Consider the following 12,924-nt stretch of genomic DNA (forward strand, 5'->3'; position numbering starts at 1 on the left):
GCTAAGGGGGCAGAACCTCCCTTGGTTAAGCAAATTTTATTTCCTGGATGGCAGCTGCCTCTCTTGGCTATGCCCATGCATCTGATATTGGAGCATCTGGTTCTTCCTGCCTAAGCGCACAACCTTGCATTTGTCCCGTGGTATTATCCCATTATTTCGTGGTAGCCGAGCAGTTTTTGGTAACAGGAAGCCCCAAATTCAGACTGGAAACCTTCCATAGCTTTCAACCTTCCCCTTTTTTGCGGGAAATTCCCTTATTCCAGCGCCGTTTCCTGTTGCTATCCCGGATTGTTAGATATCTCGTAGACTGTCCCCGGGACAGGTGTGGCTGCTGATCCCTTATTTTCAAATCTGAAAGTTGACAGCTATGCCGAGGGGGGCCCTTCCCGAAGAGAAGCCTTCTTCACTGCAGATCCCAGAGACCTCTCTCCGCCGGGGACCCTTCTCTCTCTCCCCCCCCCCCACGGCGGGGCCCCAGAGGCCTCTCACCCCGTTCCTCCGACCGGGGGCCTCTTGCCATGGGGGGCGGAGAGGGGAGAAGGCCGCTCACCGCCCCCCCCCCCGCCAGGCCGGCCTTCTTCCCTCAGAGGGAAGCGCCAGGCGCCCCCTCCGCCCCACCTGGAAGGGGCTCCGTCCTCTCCCCCCGCCCCAGTCCCCAAGGGAACGCGCGCGGACGGAGCGGCGAGGCGCGAACTTGGCGCTTCTCCTCCTCCTGCCGGCCGGGCGCCTCCCGCCTCCGCAGCGGCGCCGCACATCCGGGCCCCGCCGCCGCCCTGGTCTCGCTCTTGCCTCCTCCCGAGCCCCCCTGGGCCGGAAGTGACGACGGCCAGGTTTCCCCCACGCGGGCGGGAGCGAGGCGTCGCGTGCCCCTCCCTGCTCGCGCGCTCGGAGAGCGGGGGTGGGGGGGAGAGTGCGGGACGTCCGCGCGCGCCGAGGAGAAGGCGGCCGGGCGGGCCGAGTGCGCCAAGCGCCGCGCGGGCCAACGGTCTCCCGCGGGTGCCTGACTCGCGCACGCGCGGTGATGCGCCGGCCGAACCCCCTCCCCCGCGCGCGTCTCTGGCCCGGGAGTGGGCGGCGGGCTGTCCGTCAGGGCCTTGGCGCCGCCCCTTCCGGCGCGCGAGGCTGGGCCGGCGCCTGCTGGTCTCCTCCCTCTCTGTGTCTCTCTCCCTTTTGTGAGTTATAGCAACGGTTGCCTTGAGAGCCAGGCGCCATAGTCACCGTAGTCCTGGCGACTGTTACCCACCAACAACAACGGCTCCGCTCCGACTCCGCCGCCGCCGCCGCCGCCTCCTCCTCCTCCCGCCGCGGCTCCTCCTCACCCCCGTCCTCCTCCTCCTCCTCCTCGCCCCGCGGCGCCTCAGCCTCGCCCACCACCACCGCCACCACCACCACAGCCAGCGGCCACAGCAGCGGCGGCGCCCCGGCAGCCCCCCTCAGCCCAGGTGAATATGCCGCTCGCGCCCCCCCTCCCTCGCCCCCTCCCTTTCCCGGCCTGGCTCTGCCCGGGGGGGGGGGGAGAAGCGAAGGCCGGCTGCCCCGCGAGAGCGACGCGCGCGTGGAAGAGAAATCCCCGCGGCGGCGCCCCCCCACCCCCCCGCCCGGCCTGCTTGGCGTCCTCCTCGCGGCGGCGCCCCCTCCCCCCGCGAGGAGTTTGGAGGGGGGAAGGGAGGGGGCGCCGGGGGGGGCAGAGCTTTTTGTTTGCTTCGACCTGCCGGTTTGGTGTGGGGTATTTTTTTTTGGGGGGGGGTGGAGTAAGGTCACAAACTAAACTCTGCGTGGGGTTTGCAATAATAATAATAATAATCATTGGCGGCAATGCAGGGAAAAAAAGCCCTTTTGGTACTTGCCTGCTGTTTGCCCTGCTGAGATCCTGGGGAGCTGCGATGGTGGTGTCGCGGGGGGAGTCAGGTGCAGCGGCGGGCGGTCCGCATCTCCCTCCGGGTCTCGCTGCGCTCTCGCTTCGGATTCAGCAGCCCAGATCCCCCTCTCTCTCGAACTCGCGTGCGGGCCTCGGGTTCCCGTCGGGGTTGCGAGGCTCTGGGTGAACTTTTCTCTCCTGATCCTCCTCCTCCTCCCCTCGCTGCCTCTTTAACCTCTTCTGGGCTTTGGGGGTTAGCAGTTTGCTCCTGTGCCTTGGTCATTGGCATGCAAACAACCCTCCTTGCGCTGCAAATCACTCTCCTGCATTAAACACCTCGCTACATAAACACAGGTTTAGTGGGAGAAATCTTGCAGAAATTCAGTTTTTGCATTCTCGAGTTTTAATCCAAATTGACTGCCTGTGCATAACTTGGCTATACTGTAGCTTGCCCACCTGGAGTGTGCCTGTGGCTGGTAGAGAATCTGCATTTTATGTTTTATGAACTGGTGCTTTGGGATTAGAGGGCACTCACGTAAAGAAATTAAATTTCATTTTATTTATGAGACTTATTAAACATGGGCATGAATTAAATGGGGGGGGGGGAACATGTACCTAGACATTTTATTTATTAATTGATGTAGTTTTTAGTGGTATCTTACTGTTTTCACTTGTGACTTTTTAATCCCCCCAAATTGTGAAACTGATCAACCATAAATAATTATGAATATTCTGAACTTGAAATATCTGTGCATTTAATCATTTTCTTGTTGTTAGTTAAGATCTGCAGATTAGTACTTAGAGCATATGGTAATCACTTTTTCTTTCTGGACAAAAGGTAACATTTGTGATGCCGCTTCCTCAGTGGGAATGCTTGTTGATGTTCAGTTACTTTGCACCTGACCCCACTCCCTTTTAATATAGCCCCAAATCACCTTTCAATGAGTAATGCTAGTCATTGGAGTCAATGTATTATTTAGACTATAAGCGTCTGTACCTGCGTGTATGCTCAATTTAACTCAGTTAAATAGGACTTACTTCTGTGTAAACATGCATAGGATTGATCTGCATGGATACTAATGACATGAAAAGTCTTGTTACTTCACTGCTTTTAATTATTATGATTTTTGGAGAGGTGCTAATGTTTCCTAACTGGAGTCCTGTAAATTTTGTTGATTCTTTATAAAGAAGCCTAATTTAATTGTTAATAATTGTTATTCCTCACATTTGTGAAACCTGCATGGAACTGGTTGTTGTTTGTAGCAGTGCCAACAGAAAGATATTGATTTATTTGACAGAGCAACCCCTGAAGAATGTGGCAGTGTCTATTATTCCTTGAATTGTCAAGTGCAGAGCAGATTAGGTTAGATAATTGATGCTTTGGTAAAGCTGGGACTATTTTCTGAATTGAGATTTGTGTGCCACATAGTTTTATTCCATAAACATATCTTACACCTTCTATACTAAAGGTACATGATAATTCAATGAAGATTGAACAGGAGAAGCAATACATCATTCTCCTATTACACATTAACATGTGAATATTGAATACAATTATTTTGTTTGTTAAGAAGATACAGCCACTTCAGAATATAGTTTACCTGTTTATAGTCTTTTAGGGTGACAGTGATTTTCTTCATTCCTCCTATTGGTTGCATCCACCTGTTGTCTTATTTTAGATGTTTATAGCTAGGAAACGGATCTGATGATTGTCTTCTCTCTAGCACATTTAATACAACAGTGCAGTCAGTCCTTGATCAGCGAGATTAGTCTTCCAAAGGCAGGAAGCAATAGGGTAGGATATTTGTCTAGTCTTGAAAGTTTAGTAAGATACCTTATGATCTGATAGTTCAAGGAGGGAACCCTTTCCCAACCCACTACAATTCCCCAACTAATCAGATTAGGGTTGTTTTTTGGGGGGAGGGGGAGGAATGGAATATTTATGTCTTCTAATGACAGGTTCAGTAGCCATTCTTGTTACTGATACTTAGGTTCACAAATGTTGCTAAATTACTCTTAGCCATAGATAATTCCTGTGGTATCACTGCTAGGTATAAGATAGCAGAATTGGTGCTCTGATACTTACTGAGTTGATCCCTAGGAGGCAGAGTAGATTTGTTTGCCTGCTCAAGACTCAAATCTATGGCATTGTGAATCAGAAATGCACTTTCCTCCTATGATTTTTTTAAAAAGGGAACCTTCTTCCTTGACACCCCCCCCCCCCCATGACCGGCATACCCCTGAGTGTGTATCAATTTTAATTTATTTATCTTGTGTATTTATAAAACAAATTAGTTTTTGTTCTTCCTGTGCTTCTTGAGATACTGTGTACAGTTTTTGTTCTATCCCAAGAGCTAAGGACATTTCATGAGATGATAGTTCAAAAGACAAGCATCTGAACATACATTAAATCCATGTTTTTGTTCTTATTCCAATTTCCCAATTTCCTAACTAAAGAGAGCTGCAGCTTCCAACCAAATTTAGTACTCCCACCAATGGCCTACTTTTCCTTCCTTATCTGATGCTTGCACCTATTTGAGGGTATAAATACCCCCCTTTCCAAGAGAAGTGTAATGTTTACCCACTATCATAGCAAAGATCCATGTTTTTATTTACTGCCGTGTTTGTATACTACATGGTTGTGATATGGATGTCTACATATTATTAAGTAGAACTGAAAATGAAGGAGTGTCAGTACCCCCGTTGTTCAGCCTGGACACTGAGGTCCAGCGCTGAAGGCCTTCTGGTGGTTCCCTCACTGCGGGAAGCCAAGTTACAGGGAACCAGGCAGAGGGCCTTCTCGGTAGTGGCACCCGCCCTGTAGAACACCCTCCCATCAGATGTCAAAGAGAAGAACAACTACTGTACCAGACTTTTAGAAGACATCTGAAAGCAGCCCTGTTTAGGGAAGCTTTTAATGTTTAACAGACCACTGTATTTTAATATTTTGTTGGAAGCCTCCCAGAGTGGCTGGGGAAACACAGCCAGATGAGCGGGGTATAAATAATAAATTATTAATATTATTATTAAACTGGAGAAACTCTTCTGGGGCTGCCTAGCCAATGTTCAGTTACTAGGAATTGCACATAAGGGTGCATTTGTATTGTCTCACGTGTAGGCATATCCCCTACCCCCTCTTACATATATATTATACATACGTGCACACAAGTACATTCACTCTCTTTTGTACCCTTTATCATGTGTGTACATCAGACATGCAAACAGTTCTTGCCCTTTCTTTAGCATCACGTAGCACCTGATTTGCGCATACAGTTAACACTGTATTCAAGTAATCCTTGGCTTGCTGTGGAATTTTGTGGAGGGGAGCAGCATCACTTTCCCCTTGGTTCAGCTTGAATGGAGAAGGCTGACAGAAAGTGGGTAGTTTACGGAAGTGCCTCACACTAAAGAGGAACCACTGCATCCATATGGGTCACCAGCTGTAACTTCAAACCTTGGGGGAAACAGTTGAATCTTGCTTACTCAGAGAGTGATTGCTCTTCCCATGTAAGGAATACTCAACGTTTCCCTCAAACCTCAGTTCTGCAACTACTGGTTAGGACTTCACTTGGGCGGAAGGGGTCTGTGTGTGTGTACGTGCGTGCATGTGTGCAGCAGCAGCAGCAGCAGCAGCAAAAAGTTGCTTCTCCTTTGTGTAGGCCAAGGTCATTGATCTTCCCATATCTTGTTAGCCTCTTCTTAGCTCTTCACCTGTGCTGGAGCCTGCTGGAAGTGATACAGTCCCCTTCCACAGGATACAAAATAGCTACTCCAATACACATTGTAATTATGATTTGGGTCTTGGTTGTCACCATCTACAAGAAGGAAGCTGCTGCTGTAGGGGTGGTGGACTTGTAGCTCTGCCATTATTGGACTCCAGCTGCCTTCCGGCCCAGTCTGTGGCAGTAGCTAGGAATGCTGAGTGGTGGAGTCCAGTTAGTAGTATCTATTGGGCCAGTGAAGTGGAAGACATTTCTCCTGGCTTCCTATACCGTTTTCACTTGCTCCTTTTCCTTAATGGAGATAAGTTCCTGCGGCATGTAGACCTGTCCTGTGGTGTGGAAGAAAGAGCCATAAAACAACTGTGGGATGGGAATGCACCATGGGACATCTGCAATAGGACATTATAAGTGGGGTCTGGTTTTTATGGGACAGTCACTTCTGAATAATTTAAGAGACAAGTCATACATCCATTGCAGGAATGTGACAGCCCTTGTGTAAGCCGCTTAAAATCACTTTTATGATTTAAATAAATAATTTTGATTAAATAATAATATTCATTAGATTATCATTCTGAAAAGAAATAGGATAAACTATACTTTGAGCATTTCAAAAATAAAAATGTCCAACTTAGAAATCTCCAAGAGGATTGTTTAAGCTGTCCAAGTATCTTACTCCATCGTTGAATAGTTTTTGATGTTTTTCTCCAGACACCTAACTTAAATTTATCTTGCTGTAGTCTTGTTATTTCTTTGTTAATGTTTATATTGTGAATGTGCTATTTGTGAGATCATGCAGCAAGTTGCAGGTACATTTCTGATATGATCATGGTGTCTGTAAAGAAACCCTTTAGCATAATTGGGGAGTGGCAGTATTTTAAACTCTGTTCTAGGGGTGAGAAATGCTCTGTGTGCTGTTGCATACATCAGGGGTGTAGTATTTTGTCTTTATGGACGAGAATGGAAAATCCCTCTCTGTGTGAAGCTCTGTACCACTGCCATGATGCATACAGGTACATTGTACCACAGATTGGGTACTGATCTCTCATAAGTGAGTTTGATTTCTGGGAGCTGCTCGTTTGGGCAGGAAAAAGAATGTTAGTAGGCATTTTAGGCCTTCTTGTTGAGAAACTATATGAACATATAATGCTTGATTATGCTGATTCTGTTATTGCCCACCCCCCATTTCTTTTGCAAGTACTATTTAACACATTGTTTTCTACTTACTTTTAAAAAATTGTTCCCGTATATTCATTATACTTTTGTATATTCCTAATGACTTATCCAGCAGAATAGCAGATGTTATGCTAGCCGGTCCTGACAAGAACAGTTGGTATTTTTAAAAATACGTGCAGCCTAGAGTACATAGCTGAAAAAGTGTGATTAAGGATGGATTTAAATTCATCTGGTGTTATAACCTCATTAAAACTTTGGATTTTAGGCACTGGTGCTCTCTTCATGTTCACAATATTTTAAATGGATTTTTCCATGTGGTATAAATAAAAAGCAAGGTAGGAGTCTTAAAAGCCTGATCCTAAAGATTTGTTGTAAATTGGAGCATAGGATAGACTAATACTTAATTGTTCCAGCACCACCCAACTAATGTATAACTGGCTTGCAGAACTGCATATTCAAGCACTAAAGTAAGAATATTCTCCTAGAATTTGCTGTTTTTAAATTATCTCTTACTTGACAATGATTATGAGAGAAAGTTTACATTATTATCCTATCTGCTATGTCTTTGGATTCACATGGCCACTTAATTCTAGAACACTGCTATTTTGTGAAGTCAATACAGTCTAGTGAATAACTGACATGTATTAATGTGAAAAGCCAATGCAAGTTGTGCATGCATACATTTTAAAGTTTGCTGAGCTTACATTGGGTTGAACATGCATCAGACCTATGGTAGAAAAAGTTACTTGCTTTGTCACCTAAGATGAGTAGGAATTTTCTGCATGTTGGGTTTTTTTTGTAAATTAGAGGTTTTCCCCCAAAATTTATATTTTTCACAGGCTTTGGAGGGAATATGATCATCATGCTTGTTGTTGGTTTCTGTGTGTTTTAGATAATTCTCTTTTTGTTAAATGTGATAGGGTTTTTAAATTGTATATGTTAGTTGCCTAGAGACATTTTGTATTGGGTAACAAATCAGTTATACAGTAATTAGTAATAAGAGATAAATTTTCTCCATCAGTGGTCAACCAGCATTCCCAAGGCAGTTTACAAAATCTTCCTCTTAACCACCTCCTACAGCTCTCGGTGTGCATCAGATATTTTGCATGAGTATGTTTGCGTATAGTAAATGTAAGTGTATTTGTGGGCTATGACTTGCGAAGCTAGTGAAATGATTGACAAGGTATGTGGCTCTCGGCTAAAGATGGCTAAAAGTCACCTTGAGCCTCGGAAAAAAGTCGTCATGTAAATGCCAAGTTATACATTTTCAAAAAGGATTAACAGTGTGATTAAATTACCGGAAATGTTAGCGTTTCGTTAAATACAAGGTGCTACTCAAAAAGGTAGAATAAAATAGAATAATATTGTATAATATACAAGCCTGAGAGCACTCGTTATAGGTCAGGGAGAGGCATCAAACAGCACCCTACCATTATGAAACCTTAAGGTAACCACTTTAAATAAAGATGATTCGTCTCAGTCACATTAAATTTGGCATAAATAGTCTATGTGGTGGACTTTATAAGGTTCAAAAAATCTTTTGAAACTGTTCATGATGCAACAGTTTAATGTTTATCATCTGAAGTGCTGCCCTGTTTGTTATCATTTTTTGCTCCTGTAACGTGCCTTCTACCATTTCTACTGGATTAAATAGTATGTATGTATGTATAAATAAATAAATAAATCTAGAAAATTGAAGGGATTTTAACTTTCCTTGTTTGATGAAACAGTCATGGTCATTATAATCCAACATTGTACAAATCTGGAGCAGATATGGGAGGGTGGAAGGGGAAGTACTGTTGTGCTGGCAGAGGTCTATTCTGCTTGTGCAAGGATGCTGCTGGAGTACAACCTGTGTTCATAACAATATGATATTTTAGTTAAGACTCGAATTTCAGTTTTAAATCAACCAATTAAGTAAATGCAAGGTATATTGCTACATATGCTTAGGGCCAGATTGACTCTTCTTGAGTAAAATCTGTTCTCAAAAGAACACTGACTGCCACCATACTGAGGAGGTGTAAAGCTAATGAAACTAGGAGGATGTCGAAAGAGGGGGAGTGAGTGGGATTGTATGTGTGCAACAGATTGATTGTGAAGTACTCGGCTCTATGTGTGGGGATTGTGCTAAGTGCCTGTAGGAGGTTGGACTGACAATGAATGGACTCAAACAAGTCCAAGAGATCTTGATAGCTAAATAAAGATACCAACTTGGTCTTCATCTAGTAAATGATGATGATGGTGATGATGATAATAATTATTATTATAATACTTTATTTTTTGTACCCCACCCATCTAACTGGGTTCCTTTAGCCACTCTGAGTAGCTTCCAACAGGGTATACATTGCATGTTAATTTGGGCTGCAGTTTATATACATACTTGCCTTCTGAGTAGACATGTCGGAGAGAGTGAGTGTGCCATGGCTAAACACAGAACTGAACTGCCATTGTCTGAATAATCACTTTTGGTAGTTCATTGTTAGACCTACCCCTTCCTGCTCCCTGCTTCTTCTTCTTTTTTAAAAAAACCAACAAACAATAGATCCAGTTACAGATAGGTAGCCGTGTTGGTCTGCCATAGTCAAAATAAAAAAAAAATTCTTCCAGTAGCACCTTTAAGACCAACTAAGTTAGTTCTTGGTATGAGCTTTCGTGTGCAAGCACACTACTTCAGATACACTGAAACAGAAGTTGCCAGATCCTTCTATATAGTGAGAAGGTGGGGAGGGGTATTACTCAGAAGGGTGGTGGGAATGGGAGATTGGCAGATAGCTGAGATGAGCCTGCTGACGACTCTTAAACAATAGAGTTATGGACTCTTAAACAAACAATAGAGTTATGGACTCAAAATCAGAAGAGGTAAGAAAGTTAAAAATTTAATCATGCACCAAAAGAAGGAAAAAGAGAAAGAAAGAAATTATTATTTTACGTGCCTAATCTTAACTTCTGCAACATGTAAAGAGTAAACACACCTATTGTGCTTGCTTACAGTTTAGCTTCCCTGCATACATGTTCTGCCTTGGACTTCCATCCTAAATTGTTTTTCTCTTCAGTTGGTGCACGTAAAAGGAGCCAGTGCTATATCTGTGCTTAATATCCTTTTAAATTCTAAATTCTGATTATCGTAACTTCTTTCCTAGATACAGAACACAGTTCTATCAATGTTTAACAACAAATTGTTTTGCTGTATAAATTCCAAATTTTAATTTTGACAGCCAGTCCCTTGCAAACCTTATTTTAGTCTCCCAGATGCAACTTTGTACATATTTACCTACAAGTTAAACCAGCAAAGTGATTAACTAATATACTCTTATCAAAACATCAAACTTGTTATGCTTATAAATTCTAAGAATTTATTTATTTTAAACTGAGCCAACTTGTTACATAGTCCAGTCCTGTGCATGTTTGGTATGACATCTGCAAAATCATAACCTAAGGACTTGACCCCTTCTGGAAGGGTCCCCCACTTGACTTTGAAGTCCACCAAGTGGCCCACATCCCATCTCTAATGTTCCTAAACTTTAAGGTAACTTGAATCATTATTCTACTTGGTAAGTTCTAAGCTTTGGAAGGATCATGCGTAAAAACATGCTAAGAGCAGGTCACCTTTGCCAAACTATCAGTGTCAGCAGCTGAAATTTAGTAAAAGTTTTAATGAATTCTCAGGCTGTTATATAACACCTCTCAATTTTGATATTTGCTGTGGTTTTCATTCCCTTTTCAATTTGCCACCAGAGGGTCAACATTTCACAATGTTACTTTAGAAACTCAAAATAAGGCTGGTAAGATTCACCTGTTCCACTCTTAACTTTTGTGGAATCATGAAAGTATAAAGTCTACTATTCTAGAACTATCTGTGACTGAATTTGAATGTCTTGGAAGTTATATAGGCTGTTTGTGCTGCTTTTCCTGGAAATCTTACAATTCCTGTAGTCTACTACCATAGACTTGATCTTTAAAAGTTCTCAATTGCTGTAGAGTTGCAGTATTTGATTACAGTCACAAGTGAGTTCTTCTGGTTCATCATTAGGAAGTGAAAATTGAATTGTGTGAACTGGGAGAAGTAATTCTGAAGAGGGAAATTATATATACATGTCTCTGAGTTAAAACACGGGAGGCTAGAACTATTTAGATCACTGCTTTGTGGTGGAACAGAGTGAATGTTAGCCTCCCTCCCTGCCAAAATACAATGAAATATTCTAGATTGCACGGGAGGGAAAGCTAGTGTGGTATAGAAATAACATGGGAAATTAGGGTTCAGATCCTCACTCAGCTATGAAGCTCACTGGGTGACATTAGGTCATTCATTGTCTCTTAGCCTAATCTACTTCACATGGTTATGAGGATTAAATGGGGAGGGGAAGAAAATCAAATATGTCCCCATTGCTTCTTGAAGGAAAGGTGGATGAAATAAAAAAATAAAAATCCTGGTCCAAAATAATTTGCTAATATAATACAAACACATTCACATATGGTTATAATCTCTGAAAATTTAAAACATGACCCTCATTGGCTTGGCTGAGCTATAATGATCTCTTCCCTTGTGTATCCAACTTCACCGAACCTTTCCTGGTTTGTTTAAACCACAGTTTCCTGTGAGGTCTGAACTGGGAAACTAGTTTAAAGGCTTTCAGAAAGGTAGGATACCAAACTGGGATCATTTTCCCCCTCCCTTGTCTAAGCTGGGATAGCTCAGCTGGTAGAGTAAGAGACTCTTAATCTCAGTGTCGTGGGTTCAAGCCCCACGTTGTGCAAAAGATTACTGCATTGCAGGGGGGAGGGTGAAGTAGATGACCCTTGTGGTCCCTTTCAGCTCTACAGTTCCATGATTTTATCACATCTTGTGTTCAAATAATTGTGGTATCTCCCGTTTCAAGTGTTTGTGTCCTGTGTGTGCGGAGAGGGCAAGGTGGAGGAATGAACCCGAAAGCCCAAGACCTGATTGCCTACAGTAGGCGTGGGAGACCTCTGACCTTGGGGGCTACATGTGGTCCTCAGCTTCATTTTAAATGGTCCCCAGAGCTATCAGACTCTGGTTCCTTTCTCATCCTTGCATCCCTGTTGTGTTCTGAATTCCACAGCCTTCTATTAAAGGGGGAAGAAATGAAGCCATCATTTAATTCTGGTGAACAACTAGCAGAACATCTTTTTAATACTGTTTGTTTCAAAAAATAGTTTTAATTGTGAACTAATGGAATGATTCCTTCAAATAAATCCCACAACTCTGGCTCTGACCAACCACTGGTGTGTTGCCCCCAGAATATCTCCAAGGGAATGTGGCAGAAAAGTTCCCTACATGTTTGAGGATAGGGAAAGAAATATTATCTAAGACCTACAGTACATGTGATAGAAAGCAGACTTTTCAAAATGGAGGAAATGTTAAAATAAGGGCTCTTCTCTGATATGGATAATTGGTAGCTTTGGAGATCAATATTAAAATAGTTCTTTTTCCACTTTCAATTTGCCATTGCCATATTTTAACTGTGGAGTTACGATCAGAAATGAGTTTTAACAGCAGCAGACTGATATGAAACAAACAAAAAGAACAAGCTTTTAAAGTATTTAAGATACTTATTTTCAATGCTAATTTTGAGGGAAATTGTCTTGCATTTAATTTGACAAGTTATAAATTAATCAGAAATATTTATGGAACTAAAACAAACTTTCAAACTGACTATTAAGAAGATAGCATGCTGTTGTTGGTAGTTTTTTTAAGCTGGGTTCTTTATCAGAGGAGTAAAGGCTTACTTTAAGTACCCCAAAGTGCATTTTTTAATTATGAATGATGCTATTCATCTTATCTAAGAATAAAGGGAGAAAACTGCATGTTTACGTTCAAAAGTAATGTTTTCCCAACATGTACATTAATCAGTAGATGGCATTATTTATGGGATTTAAGCACTGGTGGATGTGAGCAGCATTTGTGCAAGGGTTCCCAGGTGCAGTGTAGCTCGGTATTTTGAAGATCTAAGATTAGGTGGAAAGACTCTGGTTTCTTCAGCTGGTGAGGGACAGATGGTTGCTTGAAACAGGTGTCACTTTTATTTCTCATGTATTGTGTTGGGACTTCCAGTGGCTAACAAAAGGACTGCCAAAAGCATGCGGCAATGGCATCATCTGCATTTTTAATTAGCAAAATGTAATCTTATGTTTTACTTTTCTTTGGGAAGC

The 12,924-nt window shown here is 42.9% G+C and overlaps 1 protein-coding gene across 5 annotated transcripts in view; it reads left to right on the forward strand.

The window, feature by feature from the left end:
* The first annotated feature begins 1,137 nt into the window (after positions 1-1,137).
* RFX3 (regulatory factor X3) overlaps positions 1,138-12,924 on the forward strand; it is a 111,030-nt gene continuing 99,243 nt past the window's right edge. For 2 of the 5 annotated variants that reach the window (XM_080987801.1, XM_080987806.1), the window contains exon 1: positions 1,140-1,442. The gene's annotated coding sequence lies outside the window, so the exon portion shown is untranslated. Of the gene's footprint in view, positions 1,443-12,924 lie in introns of all 5 variants that reach the window. The other 3 variants (XM_080987804.1, XM_080987805.1, XM_080987803.1) reach the window with 3 other exon arrangements.

The sequence above is a fragment of the Podarcis pityusensis genome (genome assembly GCF_964106645.2).
Source record: "Podarcis pityusensis genome assembly, chromosome: 17".
Lineage (NCBI taxonomy): Eukaryota > Metazoa > Chordata > Lepidosauria > Squamata > Lacertidae > Podarcis > Podarcis pityusensis.